The sequence below is a fragment of the Hyperolius riggenbachi genome, chromosome 6, assembly GCF_040937935.1.
Source record: "Hyperolius riggenbachi isolate aHypRig1 chromosome 6, aHypRig1.pri, whole genome shotgun sequence".
In the NCBI taxonomy this organism is placed as follows: Eukaryota; Metazoa; Chordata; class Amphibia; order Anura; family Hyperoliidae; genus Hyperolius; species Hyperolius riggenbachi.
Window position 1 is genome coordinate 298,045,958 of NC_090651.1, and position 14,784 is coordinate 298,060,741.

General features: G+C 42.4%; 1 protein-coding gene across 6 annotated transcripts in view; it reads left to right on the forward strand.

Moving 5' to 3' along the window:
- Positions 1-14,784, forward strand: part of NTF4 (neurotrophin 4) — a 175,476-nt gene that overhangs the window by 79,683 nt on the left and 81,009 nt on the right. For 5 of the 6 annotated variants that reach the window (XR_011022447.1, XR_011022446.1, XR_011022445.1 and 2 more), the window contains exon 1: positions 2,984-3,092. The exons of the other annotated variant lie outside the window; for it this stretch is intronic. The gene's annotated coding sequence lies outside the window, so the exon portion shown is untranslated. Of the gene's footprint in view, positions 1-2,983; positions 3,093-14,784 lie in introns of those variants that run through there. 6 annotated transcript variants of the gene reach the window in all.

Genomic DNA, 14,784 nt, shown 5'->3' on the forward strand with positions numbered 1-14,784 from the left:
TGTGCTAAGCACTGTACACACACATGTCTATCTCATCATGTCACATGTCACCTCGGGTATCCTTTAAATTGAAAAATGTTTAGGTAAAGTCGATGTATGCCAGGTACGTAATGCGTGTTGCACAAATAGCGTGACTCAGACTCATGTTACATAGGTAATGTCGCATTGCTAGCATCACAAACAATACCTACTTGTGTAACGTGTGGTGCACATTGCTAGCATTACCTAGGTAACATGAGTTGCGCTATTTGCGCAACATGTGTTAGGAACCTGCCACTAGTATATGTAAAATTGCTGTGTGTTGCCTGGGAATAGAGATGGCCCAAACAGTTCGCCAACGAGCAGTATTCTGCCAACATCGGCTGTTCGTATTTGTGGCGAACAGAGAACATTTGGTGTGTTCGGTTCACTCCCTATACATCATCATTGAGCTAAACTTTGACCCCTTACCTCACAGTCAGCAGACACATGGCAGCCAATCAGCTAGCACCGCTTCCTGGACCCCCCCCCCCCCCTATCAAAAAGCAGTTGTGGTGGCCTTCAATTCTCTGCTGGCTGCTGACTGTTAGTGAGAGCAGGGTCAAACTTGCTGCAGATAGGTAGGGAAAACATTAGCTAGGCCTGTGTTCTTGTTTCTTAAGGCCCGTACACACGCCGTACTAAAGGCAATGACGGGTCCGTCGTCACCTCCCGCTGGGCGGGCGTTCCAGCGACAGTCCGGCGTGTGTACAGTCTGTCTCCAGACTGATAATGCTGTTTCTGAGCGATTCGCCTGGCAGATCGTTCAGAAACAGCCTTATCAGTCCGCCGACAGACTGTACACACGCCGGTCTGTCTGCTGAAAACCCGCCCAGCGGGAGGTGACGACGGACTCGTCGTTGCCTTTAATACGCCGTGTGTACGGGCCTTTACTTGCATGTGCAAGCACTCCAAACAGCCCTTTTGAGGGCTAGCACCTCTGTCTACTGTGGTTTTTTGTGTGTGACACTCCACGCCCCACTGACACCCAGAGCTGTGTACACACTACTGCTGTTGCCTCATTAAGTTGCAGGCACAGAACCACTCCAATGCATTATTATGTCACTGTATTCTGATAGTAGTATTGCATTTCTCTGTGTGAGTCACTCCACAGCCCACTGACAGCCAGAGCTATGCATAATGTGATTTCTGCCCATTAGGGTTTAAAACCCGACATTGCGTCAACTCCGTAATTTTTGATGAGACTTTTGGCATGGATCACCTATACAGGTCATTTTTGTGGCCCCAATACTCATCACTTTTGTGGCCAGAAACAGTCTTTGTAAGTTTTAAAATTTGCCTGCCCATTGAAGTCTATGGCGGTTCGCCAGAATCGCCTGTTCACGAACAATTTGCGGAGGTTCGCGACATCTCTACCTGGGAACAGCAACTTTACCCAAATTTAGCGAATCAACCTATAAGTTATACTGTTATAGACATTAGGCTGACTATGGTAAACATTAGATCGTAAGCTCCTGCGAGGGAAAGTCAGTGACACAACTATGTACTCCTGTGTTGTGGAAGATGTCAGCACTATATAAATACATAAGATCAATAGATAACAAGTGCTTAGAAAGGCTTCCGCATAAACAGCCATTTATTTATTTCACAGAATGAAATCCTGTTTTTCTCGTATTATTTCGGCACACATTCACCTTGCTTTACATTAGGCAGCGTGCGCAGTAAAATATCGCAATCATTCATTATGTGGACAACAAGTTGGCTGCCTGATACGCTTTTTTTTCCCCTCCTACCTCTAAATATTGCTTAATAATAATAGTTCTTTAAGAAATGAGCAATTTCAGCAATTCCTGAGGCTACTGGATATTCAGTGGAGACTCTTTACTGTACTCACAAAAGAGGATGTCTTAGTGAGTTTGTGCTAAATACTTGTTTCTGCTGAAGTAATTTGAGATGACAGATCCAGGGGGAGGTCTGCGTGGAAATGATAGCCTTGAGAGCTAATGATAAATGGCCATAATTACAGTACAATTCATCAGTCAGTTTGAGTCCTGTAGCCTGAAATAATAAGCTGGCCAGGACTCTGCAGCAATTGATATGCCAAATGTCAAAGCAGTGCAGAAGCACATAAAACTTCTGTTGTACGCATTCTGCGCAGTGCCTAGTATGGTGCGCTCCAGGCCATTGGGAGCCTCTCACACCCGGAGGTGATAAATTTGCCAGCTACCTTTTAAGATGTGTATAAAACAAATTGTGTCCAACATTACAGTGCTAAACTTGTGTTTTGATGGATATTCAGTCCTGAGACAACACAGTGATTATAATGTGAAAAACTGTCATTTGAACTCTGGGCATATTACTAGAGATATACCATACTATTAACCTCCACACACCCTTGTCAATCATAATTACAGGTGGGAAGAAAGATTAAGGCCTAATTTTTTGGCATGACTTTTTTCCAGGCATTTAAAGAGGAACAGTAACCAAAGATTGAAATCAGTAGCCAACACCCCCTTTCCTACGAGAAATCTTTACCTTTTCTGAAGCTGGCCACTAACGGCCCAATTTCTAGCGAAAAATCGTTCGAGCGATCAGAAATTCTGATCGGACGAAAAATCGTTCACTACATCATCAACTAACCAATCATTGCTTCCTATCTATCACGACCACAAGAAAATCCAAATTTTCGTTCGACGAAAATTCATTCGGGCGACATTTTTTTCACTCGTTCATAATCGATTGTGTCCACCAATGGAGATTATTTACAACCAATCCGATCAGAATTTCTGATCGCTCGAACGATTTTTCGCTAGAAATTGGACCGTTAGTGGCCAGCTTTAGACAGATCAGATGGTCCTGACAATTTCCTGTCTGTGAACCTTGTTGCATTGTGGGAAATAACAGCTGTTTCCAACTGCCAAGCAACCAGTTGCTCCCTCTGTGCATATGTATATCTATAAAAAAACAACCTTTTTTACCTGTTAGTGGGTGTGGTTATAGATAATTGCAGTTGGTGCTCTGTTTTTTTTTTTTTTTTTTGCAAGCCTGCAAAGCCTAGTAAAGATGATTACGTTTAGGCTTTTGAGGATTAAACAATATGAACAAATTACAAGGTAAATATTAATACTTTATTTATCTCTTTTCTATTTTTTTCGTTGAAGTTCCTCTTTATATGTTAAATCCATTTATGGCAAGGTGGCAGTACACATGAAAGGCACCTTAGGGCAGTATCTTTGCAGGTATCCAAATAAACACAGCATGCACTATCTGGGGACTGTTTACTGGAATAAGCAAACCCGAGGCGAAAAAAACACACAAGCCAGATACCTAATGTTGTATACACAGCATGAAATTTTCCTGTCTGATCGATGGGTTCATTGATCATTTTCAGCATGTCCGTTCTGTTTCCGATCAACTCAAGGAAGGAAAATGAGATCGGTACTGCACAAAATTGATCCCTTTCTATATTGGAAGTAGATCGGACATGCCAGAAATTATCGATCGACCCATTGATCTGACAGGAAAGTTGCATGGAATGTGTTCAGCTTAAGAATTAATTAATTAATTAATTTGGATCCTCCAACGTCTTGCTGTGTCTTCCTGGAATCCACAGCACCCTTTTGTAAATCATGACCGCACTACTCTTCATGTAATGCACCCTAATTTAGTAAGGCCTGCTCAGGCATGGCCGAACTTAGTGTGGCCACATTACATATTCCACGAGCTCTTGTCAGACATGTTTAGGGGGTCTTCTTATAGCAAGGGTGGGGGCCAGAAGGACGGTGGAAGCCTCTGCATGGTAAGTATCTTTTATGTTTTTTTTTTTGCTTTGGGTACACTTCAAAAAAAAGTTTCCAGTCTGTATACTCTTGCCTAGACAACAGCTGAAATAGTTTTGTAGCCAGATGATCAACTCTAAAGCCAGTCAAATAGCATTTTAGAAGCAAACTGAAAATAAGCTTCTGAGATAATTAGTAGTATGCATAGAAGGAAAAGTACATAGACCTCTCTTGTGGTTTTATATAATTATTTTGAATTTAATGGCTGACATTTTAAGAATGAAGTGTAAACAGCAGCCATGTCAGTGTGACGTCTGGTTCATTCAGCTCCCATACAAAACATAATGATTTTTTGAACTTTTAAGCACTATCCTGTTGTCAGGAGTTTGCAATCAACTAGAGACAAATGTTTTAGCTTTCATTTGCCTCTCAGCAAAGCTGTCCCTGGCCCTGCTAGTCCTCATCTGCATAGATAAAGCACTCGTTTAATAAATCTTGCTATAAAATACGAGAAATACGTAGAAATAAAAAAAGGAACACGGACAAGTTCTCTGTAAGACAGGTGCTATATGTACCCATGTTTATCTCATCAAGTCACATGTCACTTCAAGTGTGCTTAAATAATGGCAGCTTCCACGTGTCTGTCCTGATGCAGGTGCTTTACGCTTGGTTAAATAAAAGGAAGGTGATCACTCAGCAGTCATACGTACAATGCATGTATTGAGGACACTGAGGCTTCTGTTTGGGGCTTCTTCAGGTGAAGAATGAGAGGGTAATTAGAAAATGTTGCCGTGCTTAACATCCACTCAAGAAAACAAATCCATGGTCAATGTGTTGAGGAAGGGCCGCCCACCGAGGGACCTTCTCCTGCCCTAGAGCTTTCCTTAAGTGCTTCATTAGCAGGGAGCCAAACAATAAACATCAAACAAGGCAAAGGTCTGTCCATAGCTCTCAGATAATGGCCAATAATAGCTAGTTTCACTAGTGCAGACACCTAATTATTGGACAGAGCTGGACAATCCAGTCAGAGCTGTCAAACCAAGTTGTGCATATTTTACTTCGCCTTTCTGTCAAGTTCTTAAAAATGCAATACGGTAAAGCTGGGCAGTAAGTAAAAAAATGCAGCAAATCCGATTCTATACTTAACTCGTGTTGCACTGTTGTGATTCAAGCTGGTCTCTTAACTTCAGTGTGAAAATGGGTTTCAGATGGGTTTCAGCCATTGATTTGCACTTGTTTATTATTGTAATTTATTGTATTTATAGAGCACCAACATATTACGCAGCACTGAATAATAGATAATAGGTTTGTTTAAAGGTGTTGAAGGATGGGGCAAGTCATGCAGTCTCGCATGGGAATGGGAGATGTGCAGTGTGGTCAGGGGCAGGTCTTTGGAGGATCGGAGTGGGCAGATGGCCGTATATTCAGGTCTGTGAAGTCGGTACAAAAATCATCTGACTCCAACTCCGACTCCTCAGTTTATGAAACCTCCAACTTCGACTCCAAGTACCCAAAATAGCTCCGACTCCTCGGATCAGACTGCTTATCCTAATACTTACCAGGGCTGTGGATTTGGTACAAAAATCATCCGACTCCCGACTCCTCAGTTTATGAAATCACCGACTCCGACCCTAATTGCTACTCCAGGTACCCAAAATTGCTCCAACTCTGACTCCACAGCCCTGCATTCTTTTGGCACTTCAGAGATGGCAGTTACAAAGAAGCTTTTAAATTTTCTATAGAGTGAATAAAAATTTTAATTATTAATTACCAATATTTTACTATAGCTAAATTGAGGCAGCAAAACTTTCCCACGCCTAATCTTATAATCTTAGCCCTTACTCCCCATGACTAACTTTAACCGTCCTCAAGGCCAGTAGAAAAAAAAAGCAGAAAAAACGTGAATTTTTTCCGGTGGCCAAATTTCCCCTCCATACCGATAAATACAGTGGACCCCCATGGCGGTTCCCATGACTTCCACTGCTAGCGGACGCCCAAATCTCCTGTTTCCCCCTTCTGTGCTCCACCCAATCAGAGTTATGGTGCAGCAGGTGAGGATAACAGTACACACTCACCTCCTCTAGGCCTGGAGGTTCTGTCTGTTTTCTCTTCAGCGCTGCTCACGCTCTTCTTCCTGATTCTCAGATCAGCAAGTAAGGAAGTAGCAGCACTGCATAGTAACTAGCTGCACATAGAGCACTGTTACTTGTTTTCCACTGCTACATGAATTGAGTGCTCAGTAGGGATGGTCAGTGAGATGCAGCAACTTTTAAGTTGATGCAGAATTATGTAAATTTTAGATGCAAATTTATGCAGTTTGAAAATGGACCAGTCAGATCCCTCACCACTTGATTGATCCATATTCAAGCTGGGTAATGCGCATTATTTTGCATCAGCTCAGAATTATTTGCATCTCATTAACCATCCCTAGTGGTTGGCAATCGGCTTCCTACTCCTATCTGACTAGTCCTTTTGTAAGCACTGATGAATGGATGTTTCTTATGCACAGAAGAGCAAAAAAAAAACGTAGGCAAGAAATAAGATTCACCATTATTCCTGGCAGTGTATAGAGATGAACTAGAAGACTGCTTGTTTTTACACAGAAGAGTAGTTGAGTTACTTCAATCTGTGTCTCTTATCAGGAACCTGATTACACCAGGGATGTACATACCTCCCAGGCTCCCAGCTGTGCCTGCTATGACGGGACAAGCCTGATCACAGATGTGTGAATCAATCTACTGCAAATGGGTCAGATTAGGTGAATCTGCATATTTTCCCTGTGAAATTATAAGGATCTTGTTCTCTGAAGAACTATGATTCCCATAATACCAGCACCTATTAGGAAACAGATTGCAGATTTATGCATTAAGACGCCCTCCATAAAGTCGCACCGCAACTCACCACTCTGAATGTAGCCTAAAGCCTTGTTCACAGCGGACATTGCATTCCCTGTGACAGCCAGAAGATCAGGACAGCGGCACCATACATTGTACTCGCGTTGCATCAGGTACAGTACAGCATACAGCCAATGTATGCTTCACACTTAATATTAATGTGCACAGGTAACGGTAATGCACTGCATGCAGTGCGTTACCCTACAGCAACTCGTTATACCACAAAGTACCCGCCGCACTGTGAACATTGCATTGGTGGTGCATTGCAGTGTGGTAAACCACGATACACAACGGGTGTTACACACACTGTAGCCTAAGAGGTCAAAGCCAACATATAAATTAAAAATTAAAAAGATCCCAGCATGGTAGCAAGTCCCAGGTTTGAATCTTAGCTAGGATACTTTCTGCATGAAGTTTGTATGTCCTCCTCGTGTCTGCATGGGTTTCCTTTGGGCACATCCCAAAAATATACTGGTAAGTTAACTGCTCCCCCCCCCCCCAAAAAAAAACAACACCAAAATGGCCTTAGGCTATGGTAGGATATGAGGCTACAACTATGGTAGGGATTTCAGTAGATTGTGAGCCCCTCCGAGGGACAGATAGTGACATGGCTATGTATTCTGTAAAGCGCTGTGGAAGATATCAGTGCTTTATGTACTGTATATATAAATGCATAATCATAATATACAGTAGAAATGTCACTGTATTAGTAACAATGTTTACAGCCCTGCATTTTAAAATAACACTTTTTTGTTGGTGGCGTAGCTAGACATGGGGAGACATAGCAACATTTTCACGGGGCCATCATATCTAGGCATCTTGAACAATGCTACCTGCCCCTGCCCTAAGAATATTATTGACTAAGCAATTTACATTCTTATGCAACACACACCTGTGTATAGTCCACGAGCACTGAAACAAAGTCAGAGGGGGAGCAACAAAGTAAAGTTAATAGTGAATGCATCAAGTACAATCTGGGCTCCATCTTCTCCAGGGCCCCATAGCAGTTGCCATGGCTGCTATGGCTATTGCTACACCCCTGTTTTTTTTACATATTTTCTGTAAATTATATGCTTAGAATAGAATGATGGAAAAAAAAACATGTGTCCATTTAATTCAACCAAGATAAAAATGTTTAAAAGCCTGCCGGTCACAGTGTGTGCATTCCTCCCAACTTTTTGAGATGAGAAAGAGGGACACTTAAGCCACGCCCCTGCCACACCCCTGATCACGCCCCCATCACACTCCTAGTCACGCATACCATATTGTTTTATGGTTCAAACCACACTGGTCTTTTCTATCCTGGTACATTTTCCTTCATATTAACATTTTAAAATGTGATGATGCTGATGAATGCACAGTTATCAGCAGTGGCGTAGCTAAGAAGCTGTGGGCCCTCATGCAAGTTTTACATGCCTCATCTGTGACTAATCACCACTGTAATTTGATCTCTCAGCTCAGGAATCTCCTCTGCCATGGCGGAGCAGCTAATTTGTAAACACAGGATACACTGCAGATGTATTGCAGGATTTGTATCAGCTGTAACAAAGAAATGTTTTTCTTTAAAGGTTATCAAGCTGTTGCTTATCTTTTAGAGCAGAGAGGAAGTTCTGAGTTCATGTCCGCTTTAAAAGGTGGCTAGGTCAGGCATGGGCAAACTCAGCCCTCCAGCTGTTATGGAACTACAAGTCCCACAATGCATTTGCCTTTGAGTCATGACTGTGGCTGTCAGACTCCTGCAATGCATTGTGGGACTTGTAGTTTCTTAACAGCTGGAGGGCCGAGTTTGCCCATGCCTGGGTTAGGTGTTCTTTGTTGCTCTGTACTGCAATAGTATGATTGGCCGCTAGTTACTGGCCTGTCTAGCTAGTAACAGCCGCTGCAATCAAGGTGGATTTTTAGATAAAAACCACTAATAGGAGTGTAGATCCGATCATAATCTGTCAGCATGTTGTAAATAAGGGAAAGAAATAATTTACCCGCAGCCTATTTATCTCACAGGAGTTTTCCCACTGAAGCTGATTGCGTATATTCATACGCACTGACATTTTCTATGTGGCCCATTTCAAGTGTTCCTGGCATTTTCTTGTAGGGAGGGTTTGATTGATCTTAACACCTTGTGACAGTTTAATCATACACAGTGGACAGCGCACTTCCTCTCTGTTGAGTAAAACGCATTCCACAAGTTAATGGTGGAAGAAGCACTTTCTTTACTTTCATTCATCTTGTTTTCCTTTTACCCTGAGAAAATCCACACTGGCGTTGTGAGGGTGATGAATCAGCTTTCGTCATTTGTTTTATACTTGTACTGGAACATTCAGGGCCTGATTTACGGTAAGAGGAACCCAAGGTGAAAATAGTTTAATATAATATAATAGTTTAATATAATTTACAGGGGCGTAGCAATAGGGGTTGCAGAGGTAGCAACCGCATCGGGGCCCTTGAGCCAGAGGGGCCCCGAAGAGCCCTCCTTCAACTGCATTATTAGCTCTCTATTGGTCCTGTGCTCATAATAATCACTTCTATAGATACTTTGAATATTGGTAATCATTAACAAACTGTTCCCCATCCCCCTTCTTGCACCTCTGACACTGTAGTTGCCATTGGTGTGCCGTATCAATTGTCATATATAGAGTGCTTGGGGGGCCCCATGCAAAACTTGCATCGGGGCCCACAGCTCCTTAGCTACGCCACTGATAATTTATATTTAAACAATTAACAACCTAGATTGAATGTTTTGTTGCCTCTGCTCAGTGGCAGCCTAATAAGTTTCCTAGAGTTAGAAAAAGGTCAATAGTTCATGTATTGTATCTCCCTATGCTCTCAGAAGTTGTATTCTGCCAGGAAAACTTTTATGGCTCTAATTTGCTTATCAGTGAGGTTTACTATATTCCCAACAAGTAGGGATGATCACAGATATGCAAATTCTTCCAAGTTGATGCAAAACTGGGTTTAAACTGATTGGTCCATTTTCAAGCTGCATACATTTGCATAAAAATGTGCATAATTTCAGAAAAAATTGCATCTCATTGATCATCCCTCCCGACAAGCTACTGACAAGACAGAAGCTGTCACTTCCATGCCTGGAAATTGAAGGACCACTATTGTGAAAAAATTAGGCAGTTAAATTCCTGCAAAACCGACAGGTTTTGGGCCAGTCCATCTCTTCATGGGGGATTCTCAAGGTTTCTTTGTTTTCAAAGGCATTCCCTGCCTACTTTTTTCGCGATAGTGGTCCTTTACCCCTTCAGGCAGCAAAATAAAGCAAGTAAAAGAGCCTGGTCATTGATGTTTTGCACTTTACATACATATGTTTATCTCAGTGGTCCTCAAACTACGGCCCACGGGCTGAATGCAGCCCCCTAAGGCTTTTTCACTGGCCCCCAAACACGAAATGTGTAACTTATAGATGTGGCCCACTGCACCTTTATCGGCGGCCCGCATATATAGAATAGCAGTGCTGGCATCACCAATCTACATACTGTAGAAGCCAGTGAGCAGTCATTCGCTAGCTTCCAATCCAATTCTGCATCAGGTGACACTGATATCTAACTGGACGGCAGGTTGTCAGCTGGGTTATGCTTTACTGTCTGGTGCACAAAGACGCTTTTCAGCGCCACATGACTGAATGGCTGCTGCTGGGAGGTCTCCTCCGGACATGATTGGGGGGAATTAATACCTAGATTCAATGTAATGTTTTTCAACATCACTTTATGTATGTTCCGGCCCCCCAGCAGTCTGAAGTATGCTGACCCGGCCCTTGACCGAAAATGTTTTGGGGACCCCTAGTTTATCTCATCATGTCACATGTCGCCTTGGTTACAGGCTAAAGAGGAACTGTAGTGAAAATAATGTAACAAATAAAATTGCTTATTTTCTCACAACATTCATTTATAAATGATTTAGTCAGTGTTTGTCTATTGTAAAATCTTTCCTCACCCTGATTTACATTCTGAAATTTATCACTGGTGGCAACATCTTTAGTCATGTCAGGTGCAGCTCTGCGGAATGTTTGTTTCTGAGAATTCTGGAGCCAGACATAATAATGCCTGGTCTCCCAGAATGCTCTGGGAGTAGAATTCTACATAGCTAAACAGCCTAGGCTAAGCATCACTGGTAGGGCGGGGCTATGTACTAATATACAGCACTACATAGATATAGGAAGTGTTTCTGGTACTGAAACCAGGATATTTAACATCAAAGTTGGTATCCTAAATAATTTACTGCATTCTACTACAGTGTATGTTACTACAGTGCTATGATAAGTGATGTGACTATTGTGATTAGGGAAAAATCCAGATTGGGCTGTTTATTTATTATTTAAAAATTGTACAAGTGTCACTATGGGCCTACAAAGCAGCCGATTGAGAGCTTTGTTGAGTAGATCTGTCTTGGATTGACACCTTGGTAAATCTGCCTGCAGCGTCATAGTCACAGAAGAGGCAAGTGGGATCCTTTATTTCCTGAGCCTGTCATTTTCTCCTGGGGTTCCATTTCAAGAGTCATCAATGTTACTTGGTCATTGTTGAGCCAGTAGTGTGGCAGTCGTGGGTACATAGGTTGTGACTGCACCTGGACCTCATGGGCCTCCAGTCTCTGCATTATCTCTTTATTGGTGTTGTTATGGTAACAATCAACTCAACAAACCATCCCTTTTCCTCCACTTACACCTCTCTCACAAGTAGCGGTCCTTAAAAAGTGGGTGTTGGTGGTCTGTAAAATTTGCAATGGGACCATAGCTCTTTAAAGTGGCCACTATGCAGAGCCCCTTAAAAACTTGGACTTGTAGTTATAATTAAGTTGTACATGAATGCACTCATAAAGCAATGCTGAAGCTATAAACATTTAAGAAAAAGATACTTACCTCGTTAGAAGAAACCATTGGATAGTCCAGAGGGACTATAAACTCTATTGTTTTAACGCTGGGTCCCTCTGTGTCCTCCAAATGCGCACGGCCCTGCACATGTGCAAGTGTGGTCGTGCAGGCCCAGTAGAACGAAGGCGCTCCATGCACAGTAGTAAAACGCTGTGCACAAATCCCTTCATTTTACTGAGCCTGTATTCTTACATGCTTCCCACTAACGAGGTAAATATCTTAGCTATCTATTTTGCTGGCCTCAGGAACACTTTAAGAATGTTGCTGCCTATGTGTAATATATTTCATAGTACTATATTTGGGTTAAAGATGATTTTCTGCATGGTATCTTTAGTTGTAAACTTTGTAACCTCTTCATTTGCTTCACACTTTCCATAAATTGTGTATTTTTCAATTAGCAGTGATAATTTGATCATGCCTTAGCCATGCCTTGACGACCGCCAGTGACATGGTCCTCCTGCAGCTGAGTTATCATGTAGACTGCTTTGTGTTGGCAATGCCTCCCTTTCTTGGCATCTGAGATTATACTCCTAGCTGTAAGTTTAGCATCAGGCCTTCTGAAATTTGAATGGTATTGCCCAGCTGAGGAAAAGAGGACCACAGCTGCCGGGAGAGCTGGGAATTCCAGAATGCACTGGGGATTGGTCCTTCAGCTGCCCTGTTTGGCATGATTTCACTTTCACTTAATTGCTGCCCTGCAATGGATAGGCGGCCCGTGTTTCTTTATATCAGATGTCTGTTTGACTTGCTTCACCTTAGGATTAGAGGTCAACAAACAGTATGCCAAAGAGCAATCTGGTTACCATTTTAGAACTATAACACTGGATACATAAACCCAAGTTTCAGAAGTGTTTATTCATAAGACAAGTAAATATATGCTAAAAATCAAATGAAATGTTCCATGGTTCAAAACCATATGTAAATATTTCCATGCCAGGAATGACCTGAAGGTGACCCTCGGCTCTAACAATAACATCTTGCATTTCAGATGATTTACATTCTGATTTGCTCTAATTTTCATTCTGGTTACACGGCTGCCATTGTTGTTTTTTGTTTTCTGATTCACTCAGAATCTTTTTTCCTGAAAATCTGCAGCGAATGTGTCCTCTTAATTGGGTACTCTTCCTGCACCCATTGCCCTCTCCCACATACATTTTGGTACCTGAGACGGGGGATCAGAGTGATGTGACAAGACCAGCAGTGGCAACATCCGGGCCCTGGATTCCTGAAGGACTTGTTGCAACTGAATCTCCCCCCCCCCCCCCCACACACACACACACAATCTTAGATCAAAAGGATCTAATAACTTGGTCACCCCCAGAGTCCACTTCAAAACCTTTGGAGACAGAGCCTTCTGTCATGCTGCCCCTACACTTTGGAACTCCCTTCCACACTCCATCAGGACATTTCCATCCCTGGAAGCATTTAAGTCCAAACTGAAAAGCCACCTCTTTAGTCTGGCATTTATGAACACCTGACTATTTCTGCTATAACACAATCCAGCCTGCAAACATGTATTGATCTGATACATATCTATGAGCTTTGAGTCCAATGAGAGAAAAGGGCTTCACAAATGTTATTGTATTGTATAGGTTGGTATTATAGTTGTACTGGGCGTGGGATCATAAAAAGTTTGCGTTACAGACACAGGGCCACTATCAGAATACACAATAAATGTTGTGGGCCACATAAAAGGCACACCTTGGGTCCCCTCAGCAATGTAAATGTCTTGGTCTAGCTTTCTTGGTCCTGTATGATGGTGGGCCTTCCCAAAGGTAGCCTACATGAAATCCAAGGAACACTATGATTAGATTCCATGGCCCTATTTTTTCCTATTTTTTTCTTCTATTTCTTCCTGTTTTTCATCTTTTGTTTAAATAATTTTTCAACACTCTGCAATTAAAAAAGTCTTGTCAAAATTATTCTTAGTATTTTCTTGCTTTCTTGGTGGCTTAACCTGTAACAAAAAAAAAAAGCCTTTGTGGGATGCTTACCTCAGGAGGGGGAAGCCTCTGGATTCTAACGAGGCTTCTCCCTTCCTCCATTGTCCCGGCAATCCAGCGCTGTGACAACTCCCCCCCCCCCCCCCGAACAGCGACGTGGTAAATATTTACCCAACGCGATCCTGCACAGGTGCACTAGCGGCTCTTCGCTCAGGCTATATTGCCCGGGCCTACGCACCCATGTCAAGCCTTGTTGAGGGACTTTCAGGGGAGCCAGCGCTAGATTCCCCCAAGCTTCAGAGGACTGTGGAAGCCTCATTGGGATTCTGAGGGTTACCCCTCCTGAGGTAAGTATCCCCCAGAGGATTTTTTTTTCTTACAGAGTCTCTTTAAAGAGCATTGTATTGATAAGTTGTGAAAATGTCACCTAGAAGAAAAAACTTAGGAGAAAACGGGAATTGAATAAAGGCCCATGTTTCATAGTCAATTTAAAGTTTACTGCAACACATAAGAGAAACACGTAAATAAAATACTTACCAATTGCAGGTTCCAAGGTGCATCTTCTTTATCCTCTGCGGAGTCTTGCTGGGCCGATGTCCTGTTTAAAAATCTTGGTTCTTGTATTTTCAAAATGGCTCTGTCCTCAGAACAGCTTCCAGGTCAGTGCACTGCTCTGGCTTCTACCGCACGCCCCAGCTCGTCTTCTGCATCTGAGGAACAGTGGGCACAGGAAGGGCAGTGGACGGAGAGAGGGCGGGCACACAGAGGTCCGCCTTTTCCTGTAGCTTTGATATTTGACAATTTGTTCATGGTTTTGGTTCATGCTATTCAGCATCTGTATTGTGCTGAGGCCTGTTGCAGAGTCCACTGCCACTCAGTAGGAGATGTGTGCTACTCATTGGATAAATGGCAATGCAGTCTGCTGCCTGAAAAAATCATACCAGTCGGGATTGTGCGTTTTCGCTTTTGCAATGAATAAAAAAGACAATAGATACGTGTGAACCGTCTCTATCATTACAGTCTGATGAATGCTGTAAATCTGACCCACCCGCACAATCAGCACAAATAAAAATGATGTTTGGTTAGTGCTACGTTTGGCCCTATTTGTGTTGCAAAAAAAAAAAAGAAGATTTGGGCTGCTTTCGTTTTGAAGATAATAGGAACTGTTTTTTCTTCAAATGGTAACATCACCCAGCCCTTCTACAACAGCAACATGGAACTGGTATGGTTGGATGGTGCCACTTTTGTGTTGCAGAAATCATTGTTCTATCTTTTATAGTTTTTGAGATATTTATGTTTTTATAAAGGTCAAA